This window comes from Cydia strobilella, chromosome 12 (assembly GCF_947568885.1).
Source record: "Cydia strobilella chromosome 12, ilCydStro3.1, whole genome shotgun sequence".
Lineage (NCBI taxonomy): Eukaryota > Metazoa > Arthropoda > Insecta > Lepidoptera > Tortricidae > Cydia > Cydia strobilella.
The window spans coordinates 8,460,001-8,473,406 of record NC_086052.1 but is presented as its reverse complement, the minus strand read 5'-3'; the positions used below and the strand labels follow the sequence as shown (position 1 = coordinate 8,473,406).

General features: G+C 35.8%; 1 protein-coding gene across 1 annotated transcript in view; it reads right to left on the bottom strand.

Moving 5' to 3' along the window:
• Positions 1–10,657, bottom strand: part of LOC134746030 (uncharacterized) — a 69,963-nt gene extending 59,306 nt beyond the window's left edge. Inside the window, exon 1 of the mRNA XM_063680239.1 lies at positions 10,092–10,657. The gene's annotated coding sequence lies outside the window, so the exon portion shown is untranslated. The remainder of the gene's footprint in view (positions 1–10,091) is intronic.
• Between the last annotated feature and the right edge of the window lie 2,749 nt (positions 10,658–13,406).

Genomic DNA, 13,406 nt, shown 5'->3' with positions numbered 1-13,406 from the left:
TAAGTCGATTTTCAGAGAAATTGTCACTTGTTTTGAAGTAATTTCTGGAGAAAATTGATTTAGTCTAACTTTCATTTACACTACTTCAAAGTCATAATAATAAAAATGTAGTCTGACAAACGTCAAGTACAGGATAAGTGTAATACAAAATTACCATGTTTAGCAGTCCAAACTTTACGACATTTACAAATAAGAGCAACAAAATCAGTGCTTTACGCGCGTTTACCTAAACGTCCATCAGAAAAGCCAACATTACTAATTTAGTGAGTCTGTTTTCAAAAAATTGATCTGATAAAAGGTAAGATAAGAAGACGTGCTAATAGAAACCAGTACTTGTTATTTCAATTAGGTAACAAAAGGTGTACAATTTCACCGACTAAATCTATCAATTTTACATTTTTGCGACTAAAATCGACACCGGCCTCTTAATCCGCATCTGCGTATATAAAAAATATTTAAACATTAAATATATTTTTGACGACCGGTCTGGCCTAGTGGGTAGTTACCCTGCCTGTGAAGCCGATGGTCCTGGGTTCGAATCCCGGTAAGGGCATTTATTTGTGTGATGAGCACAGATATTTGTTCCCGAGTCATGGGTGTTTTCTATGTATTTAAGTATTTATATATTATATATATCGTTGTCTGAGTACCCATAACACAAGCCTCCTTGGGCTTACCGTGGGACTTAGTCAATCTGTGTAAGAATGTCCTATAATATTTATTTATTTAATCTACAAATAAATTTATTTATTATTTATATCATACAAGCCGTTAAATAAGTACTTAAAACCTCAAACAGTATGAGGTCCCAACGACTTTCATATTGTCACTGTGAAAAGGTACAAAATGGTATTGAAATTCAATTCTTTAACTGTACACTCAGCGTCAAATACTTCGTAGCAACCAAAGTAGTCAAATAGTTCGGTACACCATATATTTAGTATGGTGTACAGAACTATTTGGCCACTATGACTGCTAAAGAGTATTTGACGCTGAGTGTACCTACCTATGACTTTTTAGTATGTTAGGAATGTTATATATATTGGTGATCGATATTCGGTATTATAAACACAGGCAGCGCAGCGCTAGTAAAATAAATAGGGAGACACATACGTAAAAATATAAACGAATCATGCGGAAACCAATACGTTTTGTATACAAATACAGATATTGATATTCCGCAGCCCGTTGCCGCAAACAGTTTGAATTGTAACATTTATTGTGTACCAGTTTTCAATTACTGTTATCATAACAAAGGTAAAAAAGTATTTAAATGAATTATACAGGTATTGTTATAGTTTTTAGTAATACATTTCCGCTTATTTTCATATACTTACTTGCTATTAGCAAAATCAAAGAGAGAGAAATAATTCCATTAATTGTAAAGGAGTTTTATAATTTCAAACTAAGACAAACTTGTACTATGCATATTAGTTGGAAACGATAGAATACACCTAAATGGATAAATACATACCTATGAACATGAAACAACTTATATCCATCCATAATTCAAAAACAAATATTCGTACCCTAATCGCGTTTAGGCCCTGCAGCTATTGGTAGGCAAGGTCACGACAGACTAAGAATGGAGGCCGTCCAATAGACATATAGCTAAACCCACCTAAATATACAAGTCGTAAAAGGTAACATATTCGCTGTAACTCTAATATCATGCTTGGAAGAAGGGTCAATGACATCAATGTGTCAGGAGAAGGTTCAAAGAGGTTTCCGTCGTGTCCTCACAAATCTTACAGAACGTTGGCCATAACTTAGCTTGCCAAGTCGTAGAGCCAACAGACTTTTGTGCCAGGTGAATCGATCGGTTGTACTCCATATTTTGCGGCGATGCGGTTAGTGTTTAGCTATTATTTGTCGTACATTTTTAAATCGAAATGATGTCATTTTGCTCGTACTTGTTGTATTTGCGCGAGCGAGACGCATGAGCGAATGATAACAAAATGATATCATTTAGATATTACAATGTACGTTTTAATTGGCCTGAGTTTGATCTTAGATATTAGATTCTTAGTATATACATATACCTAAGTTTATTTTTCAAATTACGTTATACTTATAACGTCGGTACTGTAATTATTTAATACTAACGATATGAGCACAGAGCGCCGCGCCGAGCCGTAACCACGGCGTTACTTTATTTATTTAGTTCCACCAGCCTTAAATAGCGTTAGTAGCCGTATTAGTTTTTCTCACGATTAATAATAATTAATGGTAACAGTAGAAAAAAAAACACTACTGACAAATTATAATTGCGAAAAGTCGAAAGAGGGACGTCACCATGTTTAGGAAAGAAAATGCGTGGAAATTTTATGTAGGTGGGTAGTTATAGTTTTACGAAAAATATATTTAAGAATAAATGAAAAAAAAATTAAGAATGAAATACAATTTTCCTAAAAGAAAAAACGTTAATCCAACCAAAACACAAAGAGCATTTAGGCCCCGCATACGTGTCGCTGTTTGCGAAACCGGGGATACTGCGATCGACTGGCCTCATTGTTTGACGCGTGCCATTGTGGGGGAAATGTCATAGCCCGTGTAGCTTGTACTCGCTTTGTTTATCCACGGTTTTTATGAAAGTATGTGTGAAAGGCTTATTTTGTCAACCTGTAGTTGTAGGCTATGTTGGGTTTTTGTGCTTTCGTTTTACCTTTATAAAATGATTGACGCGCCACCGTATTTGAAACGATAGTAAATGTTGATTAGTAGGTACTTGGAATAAAAATAGGAACAGCAGACCTGTCATGTTGTACATACAGTTTTCAGTGGTTATTGTCCTACTATGATATTTTAGATTTATTAATATACTTAAATTATGATCATTATCGTCTTAAGCTAAGGTAACTCAATATCAGTGAACTCGATATAATCCGGCACTTAGATGGTCCGGTACACCCAATGATCCGGATCGCACAGGCGTGGAACTAATCATTATAAGTACATGCCCAAGTTTAGTTTCTACTGTTAAATTTTCACACTGCCTTCTTTTTATAAATTGTTAAAAACCAGATAGGTAACGATTAAATACTTATATACGAAATACTTAAAAACATTAAAATATATATATATGGATATTTGCTCTAAATTCCAGTAATCCGAATTTTCCACTAATCAGGCGCTCGTGTATCAGCATTAGTACCGGATTAGCGAGATTGTACGGTATACATATAAACTAAGCCAGACTAATTAGCTTATTAGGCTGTTTGTTGCGCAAGTGATCGCCATCAGAACTTGAAGGAAAGTATACTTTATTATTGCTGTCCTATGCCATGTAAGTTGTAATTTGATTATTTATTTTCCAAATATGCAAGTTTACAGTTCCAAACCAAAGCACTTACATACTACAATAAATCATATTATTAAATTACATTATATTAATTTACATGTCAAACTATAATTTAAATCATTTCTTAAACTACCAATTGTACTCAGTCATATTATTAAATTACATTATAAATAATTCAAATTGCACATTAAACCTTATTCCTAAAATTATCAAGTTTATATAAATCAATCATATTAAAATTACACATGTATAAATCAAATCAAATTAAAATTAATTGCCCACCTATGTTGCGTTACAATTGCCAAGACACAGCCCAACACGTCTCACGAAAACACCCATACTATCGTGGAATATATCTGTCTCTGTAAGAGAGCAGTTTCACTGCTATAAGTAGGTAGGTTCACGAATTTATCAAGTGACACAGAGAACTCAGCTGTAGTGATATCATAGTTCCTATCAAATCAACAGCTGACGTCCGATACCGAAATCGTGAAGATAAATATCTTATACCCTATTTAACACGACCTTTTACTAATAAAGTAATCAGTTTAAAATAAAAACATATTCAAAAAATCCTTACGTGCTTTCTTTGCTAGCGGAATGAAAGTTTCTTAGTGTATTTTTATTAGCTTCATAATGAGTCTCGTCGTTATTAATATATATATTACATATATAAAATATGTATTTTATATTTGTATATATGTGGTTATATGTAATTTTTATTTTATTTTTGCTGTTGTATTTGTAGCACTGCCCACAATCTCTCTGCTTAGCCTTAAGGTTGACTGGTAGAGAATGCCTTATGGCATTAAGTCCGCCTTTTGTACTGTAAGGTTTTTTTGTTTTGTGCAATAAAGATTAAATAAATAAATAAATAATTAGTAATACGCGGTCTGACAAACTGTTTTGGTGCTTTTTATGGCTTCCATTATAGGTTTGTATCCTTGACATGACACAAATAAGCACCTTTAATGAAACTTTGCCTAGCAGTGAAACAACCAGCGAGACGAGCACAACTTTCCGTCAAGTCGCAAGTTTAGTATGTCATCTACTTCTCTTGCACATTAACTCTCATTATCTTAATGTACTAAAAAATTAGTTTCGTCGCTTCAATAGTTGTATCGTTTGTAAATAGATATTAATAAGTTACTTTTTTCTTAAATAAAGGTAACAAAATAAATTCGCGGTAGATCCGATTGTAAATGTGATTTAATATGTGTTCAAAGCGCGAAGGTTTCAAATGTTATACTTATTTCTTAATTATCTTGAAGAATGAAAAAATAATTACAACTAGAGTATTTAATTATTTTAGCTAAATTTGTGATGGCAGATTTTTCAAAAATGGCATGCAGGCGTGTTCGTGATGACGTATCTTGATACGTGAATCCCTAAATATCTGACCGTTTGCCAAAATAATATCATTTGTATTTGGTAAGGATACTCTCTTATACTTGAATAATAGAAGACTCCGTTTTCGATTTATGTATAAAAATTGTGAGAATGATAATAAAGCGGATTCATTTTCTTACCAAAAGTTTAGTATTATTTTTACGTTTATACCTATGTTTGTTTTGACTGTAATGGAATTGACAGTTATGAATTGACTTTTATATGAAGCAGAGACCTATCATTTTACTGATAGCCTTACCGTTAACCTGTCAAGATTATAACGATTCATCCAGAAAATATTGTAATCGGTTGAGTATAATTAAATTTACCATTATATCAAACACAACTATTTACTAGTATCTAATTAATTATGCTCAAGCATAACGGAATACTTGTCCAACTACCCGTAATACTCTCCCACACACGTTGAAAAACTTTACCTTTGCACGTCTATACCCAGCCCAAGTTGGCAGCATAATGGGAACGTAGCCAGGTAATTTTGCACCGTTGCTAGATTTGTTACTGCATATGGTTACTAATTGCCCATATACATACCAAGGACACGGGTTATGCGCGATTGTAGTAGCGTTTGGCGTAGTCGAGGCCTCTTAATTATTTAGCCAGTGATAGTACAGGAACATATTGTAAAACAAAACTACTTAATACCAATTTCGTCGCGAAACTGTGCTACTCTGTTGAATATGGAGATGAAACGACGTTTTCTGCCTTCAAAATACGAAGAAGGGCGCATTAGAAATGAATTTGAAACCGGGAAAATAAATATTGAAACTCCAACACTAAAACTTCTGCTGTAACGTATTAATCACTTGAACATCATGTAGACAATTGCTCGCACATATTTTTGATATGTAATGTAAGGAAACTATAGGTCTATTTACTGCTGCTTAATCTACTGATTAATGTTAATGAATGACTGTTTGTTTCTCAATAATAATAAAAAATAAAATTTAACGACGTAAAAATGCTATGTCAAAAGTATTAAAATATTTTCTTAAACTTAATAATAATTCGCCTTTTACCAAAACCAAAATTTAATTATAGTTTTCGTTTTTTTTTATCATAGTAAAACAATATTGGAACATAGTAGTTTATTGGCCCCATTCAAACAATGCTTAATATAAGATGTTACACCGATATGACACTGATACTGATCTGTAAGTGTCAAAAGTCAGTCACATCAGTTTCATTTTGGTGTGACATCTTATAAGGTTAAGGGGCAAAGTGCGCCTGCCGTGTAAGTGCGCCTACCTTTAATTTAGTCTATGTAGTTATATAGCGGTAGGCGCACTTACACGGCAGGCGCTCTTCGCCCCCTAACGGGGAAGTGCGCCTGCCGTGTAAGTACGCCTACCTATATAATCTATGTATATATATACTATATTAGGGGTAGGCGCTACTATGTTTTTTCTATTATTTGTGTGATAGTCAGCAAAAGAGCGGACGAGCCGCTTGATGGAAAGCGGTCACCGTCGTCGGACATAAGCAACATCAGAGGAGCTACTTAAGCGTATCCGACCCTTGAGAACCCTGAATACCCGCTTCTTGTTTTAGTGTAAAGAAATTCTTCAGGAGGTAACTCATTCCACACTCTGCTCGTAGTCCTAAGAATATAGTATAGGGTTCTTCTTAAAACAAATAAATTTTCAAAGGATCGGCTAAGTGGCTACGAAACCTTTGGACGTACGAGAATCCATAGACTACGGTAACTGCTGTTTATGAAATAGAAAGTACCTATACTAATTGTAAAGCAAAAGCACAAAGCTAGCATTTATATATACACCTCATAGAGGTATCTATTTATCTATACAAATAATCATTTAATTTGTTTTTTTTTTCTTTATTATTTTACAGGACTGTTGTACATATCGGCCCTATTAAGTCCGCTTCTTATAGTTTCAGAACAACCACAGAATCCATATGCTTAAGTGAATATTTAAAATGATTATAATCTATTTATTAAGCCTAACTTCAGCCAATCTATATACACCGTTTGTGCCTTGTCCGATGTTGGGTTTTAATTTGTGTTGTTTTTAGGTATTTTACACTTATCACCGACGTACATTCCACACCTAGGGGCCACCTCTCCCAAGGGTGTTCTTAAGATGGTAATATTAAAAAGCAAAACGATTTTTTACTCATGTGAAAATCATAATAGATTTTTCTTGCTTCCCCAATTTTGTATATAGACTGTTGGTCCAAATTACATTGTAAACTTCATTTAAAGCTTTTCTCTAACAATAGAGCTTAAACTTTATTTGAATTCGTTCCCTCGTCTCCACATCAGCCAAGAAGCAATCTTTGACCCGTCAAGGACTTAAAGGGCTAAAGGTCAGACAGTCACATTTAAATCTGCCCTAGTCAAACAAGGTAAGACAAACAGCATGAATTTACTTCGACGAATAGATGGTACAATGGAATACGTGGCAGTTTTATTTGTAGGCGGATTTTTTAGACAGATAAGAAAAGAAATGCTTTTTTGAGAGTCAACAAAGATTTATATTTACGTAACTACAAAACATAATAATTGGAATCATGACAAAATACTTAGCCGTGACATAAATTTGATTTATCGATAGTAGATTAGAATTTATATTGGCATTTGGATTCATCAGTGCAAAACTAGGAGACCGAATTTCATTTAAGTAAGGCTTTATCTTGTTTTTACGAACTTGTCGATCGTTCACGCTGAATGGTACGCGCGAAATAGAGTTAAAGTGGTGTCATTAGGCATGCCGTTCGCACTTACTGGTGCGAGTGAGATGCCTAATGACATCAATAACTAATTGTTTAACCACAATCTGCCTCTTGTAAGCAAGTAATACGCAGTGATAATCAGAGTGAATTGGCATTACTTTTCGATCAGATTGATGTAAACTGAATGCAGATTATGAAGTAAAATAACCTTCAACGTGATTTTTAGAATTTTATTCTTGGAAATGAGTTAGAAACTGATTTTTTTATAGCAGAAATCTGAAATTAAAGTTTCTCATTAATGACTTAAAATATTATGACAAGTAAAGGATGACTCACATTAGACCGGGCCGTGTCCGGTCCGGAGCTTCCGGCCCTAACTTTTCTATGACATGACAGGTGATCACGTGATGATTTCCATAGAAAACGAAGCGCCGGAAGCTCCGGTCCGGACACGGCCCGGTCTAACGTGAGTCATCCTTAATTAGGTTGGTATAGCAGGATGCCTGAAGCTCATTTCGTAACTACTTTGAAATAAACTCGTATATTGTTCTGTCAATCAAATAATTATGTGGTAACTATATATGGGATGGATACAGTTACTGCATTTTAACTTTAAGTAGAGATACGATATTTTTTCAAAGTAGTGACGATTTGTTACCAAATGCCAAATTGCGGGTTCGAATCCCGCTTGGATCACAGTTTTTCAACATACCTACTTACTTTATTAAAAATACAAAATTGCGAGAAAAGTTTTAATGTGCATTCAAACGCGCATACGCGATGTAGTTTGGTCGCCACTATATGCAGAATATGATTGTGGATTTGATTTTATTACGGTTAATTGATACTAATATCCTTTTTTCTATCTGTACCAGTATGCCAGTATAGCTAAAAAACGCTGACAGTTATTATATATTGATAAGCCAACAGTACTAGTACAGTAAGTGTTACTTTGGAAACGAGATCATGGTAGGGTAGACTGGGGTTGTCCCCAGGTTGAAACATTTTTTGTTGAACCGCCTGTAACCATTTTATTTTATTGCGCCTGTAATATTAATAGTACATTATTGTCGAGGCTCGGAAGTAGCTACTTGCTGGCTGAGGATTCGTTTTAAACGGACGACCTTAGGAGTCCGTTTAATTGAATCCGAAGCCAGCAAGTAGCCTTCCAGCCGAGTCATATATAGTGCTTTTCTCAAAAATGGCGCAATAATAACAAATATAATATAAAAAATTTACAGAAGCAACGCTCTTATGTATATATTTTCACAGAAAAGATTTGCTTTGCCGCCTTTTATTTTTTTTAATTAAAAATAGAGGTGTATTTTTCTGCTGAAAATACGCCAACCTATTTGAGACACCTAAATAGTCGCGGTACCAACATTATAATAATAAGTACTAATCATCTGTGTGGCTCTTTAATGGACCTATGCCTTCATTTGATATGGCCACTTTAACTTTTAAAAAGTTTGGAACTCGACAAATAATGGAATTTGTATGCAACATTGCGGAATACGGAATAATTTGATTTGTTCCCAAACTTGTTCATAGATGGCAGCACCAGTCTCTCTCGCTACAACGTAAATCCGTAAGGAGTTCGTTTAGGAGGTGCAAGCGCGCACTGCTTGTCCTTAGAGCTGGTCAAAGACGCCTAGTCTTACTAAGATGGCATATAGTCGAGAAATTCGGACGGGCACCGCCGTGGCGGGGTGGCCTAGGGGTTCATGGCGTTAGCCGCGATAGCTAAAGACGCCGGTTCGAATCCGGCCTTCACCACTGGAGGGCTTCGTCACTTTTTCTTTAATATATGATATCTATTACAGTTTTTAATTTATATATAGTAGTGTGACTACTTAAACACAAATCAAAATATTTAATAAAATAATTTGATTTGTTCCCATACTTGTTCAATTTAAAACCTTTTTTAAAATGTCAGTTAAATAGGTAATGATTATTAAACTAATGATCTATTTCATCACCATCCATCACCACCGTCATCATCTTAACCCTATATATATACAAATCCTATTACAGTATAATAAGTTATATGTATATAGATACACATATAACTTATTATACTGCCAAGCACATGCGTCTTCGCATTGCATATGGGAGCTTGTCAGTTACTCCTTACGATAGCTTTTTGCGAGTTTGGGACTTTTGATTTTCTTCGATTATCTATGTAGGTATCCTTGTGATGTTTTCTTTCACCGAGAAGCAACTTCGATATCTCATAACCGTAAACTCCGAGAAATAATGGTACTAACCGGGGTTTGAATCTCCAACCTCCGGATTGGACGCCGAAAGCCTTATGACTTAGTCACCTAAGCTATATATACATACGAGTATAAATATATGTGTGTGTCCATAATTAAATTAATTATTATAAAAAAGCTGTAAGTATAGGTAGATTTAGTTTAGGTACTTACTTAAGTAAAGTTCTGAAAAAGTTTGGGAACAAAGCTGTACCTACTAGGATACTTTAAAGTTACATTATTTATTCATTTTGTTGACCAAATCTAACAAATGTAAAATACTACTTATTTATTCATGTATATTGATTTTCTACCCGTGATGTACATCAAAGGGACCTATTTGTAACCTGTAATTTGAAACATACGTACTGTAACAGAAAGCAATTACAATAAATTAATGTATTTAAAGCGAGCTGTAATAAATTAGTTACCTCACACTCGAAACTGAATTAGTGGAGACAGAAATTCCATGTTGGCACTCGCAATTCAATCGTCTGTTAATTATTACGGCCACTGACACACGCAAACGTCACATGGATTACAACACGCCAGATATTCGTTCATTTAACACACCGCAACTTTACGAGTACGACATCCCGCTCAGAGCCGTCCAGTCATTTGTATGATTAATACATCAATGTTCAAAAATTAAGTCTGTACAAAACTGTCTGTTTCGTGAACAAAGGACGTCATCTTTTAGCGTACCGTCTACGCTTTTTATGAGTGACATTCACAAAGGGTCCCTTTTATTCACATCTAACAAAAAATAACAAAACGCCACGAATCGTCGCCGCCGCCGGCGCTATTGTCCGATAGCGTAGGCGGAACACAATGTGCGATCGTCTTTGCTACGGCGTAGCGCGTCTCGGTGCCGCTACGTGCGGCTTGCTACTGGCGGGGGCTACAACGGCCCGGACCGTCCACGCACACAGCCGCATCGAGCTCGCGAGCTCATCTGTACGCTCCGACTCACACACAAATACACTTATTACAACTCGCAAGAGGAAGCGGGAAAGTAGCATTTTTGGACTCGTAAATGATGTACACACTAAGGGTGATTTACTCACACCCACGCGTCTCCAAAGCACAAGTTTGTTCATGCCCATACACATAGAAGCGATTTAAACTTGTAATCCCTAACGATAATTTGAATTTAAGGGATTTTGTTTACCCTAGAACTTTCGGTATTCCATCGGTTAATACGATACGTGTATCTACTTGCAGATTATCGGGCGACGCGGCCTTAATTTTCGTGTCCGCTCGCTCATGATGTCAAAATAAAGAAATATTTTTATTTACGCTATCAAACAATATTACTTCTGAGAAATCTCATTCAATTAGACTACCCTGCAGATTTTTCCTGATAGAAGTATTATTACTAAGGTTAGGTTCTTCCTTGATTGGTCTATAGTAAGGCGTGGGATTATCCAGGCTCCATCAACAATATTGCTGGCTTATACAATATCAGCAGGGCGCTAACAGCACTCGGACTTAGTATGTTCCCTTCTGTCTAACTTACTATCTGAAACAATTTAATGATTCAAGTGGTTTGCCGCTTAACCTATTACCTTAACTTTAGCGGCGTCAACAGAGCCGAAAACGTTTATTCGCCAAGTGCTTCATCAAGACCAAAAAATTGGCACGTCAATCAAAGCTTTTATATTTTTAAAGAATTTATTTATTATAAAGAATAGTGTTATCAAATTGATATAAACATAATGGATATAAGGTGTGTAGAAATGTTTGATAATTGTGACCTGAAATACCATAGTGTCTATGTCTATGGAGCTTAATGTCTGTCTATGCATTATTACTGCCAAGTTTGTGCAAACTTAGCGTGTTCAGAGTCTAGTGCAATTGTAACCAAATTTTGAAGTCCCGTAAAACAACTTTGTCAGGTACATTTTAACGTTTCGCCACATTTGGGTAGACCGAGGTGAATCGGATCACAGGGGATATTTGAAATATTGCATTGCTTTGAACGCACTATAATTGCTCCGCACGTCTCTCCTCTTGCATACCCTAACAAATATATTATTTAACACGATTTTTCAGTGTATCACCTAAAGACCTATCCAATTAGTGCATATTTTGTTACGTACGACTCGTACTATGATAGTGTCACTGTGCACTGTCACTACGAATCGGTACTGTCGGTAGCATTATTCAGAAAACCGCTTTTTACTTCGGTAAAGTTCTCATACCTTTAATTTATTTATTTATTTATTTAATCTTTATTGCACAAAGGAAAATACAATCGTACAAAAGGCGGATTTAATGTTACGAGGCATTCTCTACCAGTCAACCTTCGGGCAAAGCAGATAATTTGTAGGCTTTATACTTAAATAATGCACAGGCATAGACATACATACGTATATCGGTACATGTATAATATTTATACATATATATACTTACAAAACAGACACTAAGAATTCATCATTCTGCTAGCAAAGTACTCACGTAAGAATTTTTTAAATGCAAATCTATTCGGACACTGTCTAATTTTAACAAGGAGACTATTCCAAACGCGAGCTACCTGAATGAAGAAAGAATTTGACATAAAACCTGTTCGGTGAGATGGTATGGATAAAGAAAGGTTGCCAGAAGTCAAAGTGTTCTAATTTCTGAGCACGGCCTATTTTTGCGTATATTTTTCCCTACCGGAGAAATACTCATCGTCGTAATTAATCGGTGGTGCTCCGGTGTTGACCCGCGCCCGGGATTGTTTCCGCATAACGGCGACGGAAGGCCTAACTCGAGCTATGCTTATAAGATGTCACAGCGATTCGATACCGATTTGTCAGTGTCAAAAGTGACATTTTTGGTTGAAGAAATGTCAAATTCGGCCGACAGAGAAATATCAAGCAGTCTGCTCTACCCTAGCGGCCACCTAAAATACTTCACTTCCTAGAACACAACAGGCGGTCTTATAGTTAAAAAACGATCTCTTCCAGACATCTTTAAATCAATTTGTATATATTTTTATTTGGTAAAAAGAAATTCCCTCGCTGAGATTCGAACCCAGAACCATTAGCTTCCTGAACTGGATTACTGCCATACTGTCAATACCCGCTATGCTAAACGGGTTGTCAATTTTAGTTAATGCTATACAACCAGAGCGCTAGTCGTATAAAATAACTTTTGAAAGGAACATTTTTTTAAATAGAGTTATCGTTCAGATTGTTAGGTACCTATAGAGGTCCATTGGTAGGTACCTATAGAGGTCCTCCGGGCTGCCTTGGAAACGTCTATTTTGGCATCGCTCAACAATGTGCTGGGTAGTTTGGTCTTCAAGGCCGCAGTCACACAACGGGCTCTCTTTCCATCCCCATTTGTATCGCATATAATTGCACCTGCCATGACCTGTGCGGATTCTGTTAAGGCGGCCCCAGTATTTCCTTTGCAGCCAGAAGCCCTTCGGCTTCTGAGTAGGGTATTGGGTACTTTTGTGGTGACCAGTCGTCGTTGTGCCTTTATATAAAAATTCAAGATCCGCACTCAAAAAATGTTTGACCTCCATATAAACTTTCAACCACTTTTTTTACCACCTTAAGGGATGAATTTTCAAAAGCGCTGTAAGTGGGTTTCTTGATTTTTAATATAATACCTTTTTGCAAAATTTCAAGTTCCTAGCTTAAAATAAAATTTGCACCCCAAGACAAACTTTCATCCCCTTTTCAAGCCCCTGAGGGGTTAAATTTCCAAAAACGTTGGTTACTCGTTTGCAATCGTCTATTATGCCTTCC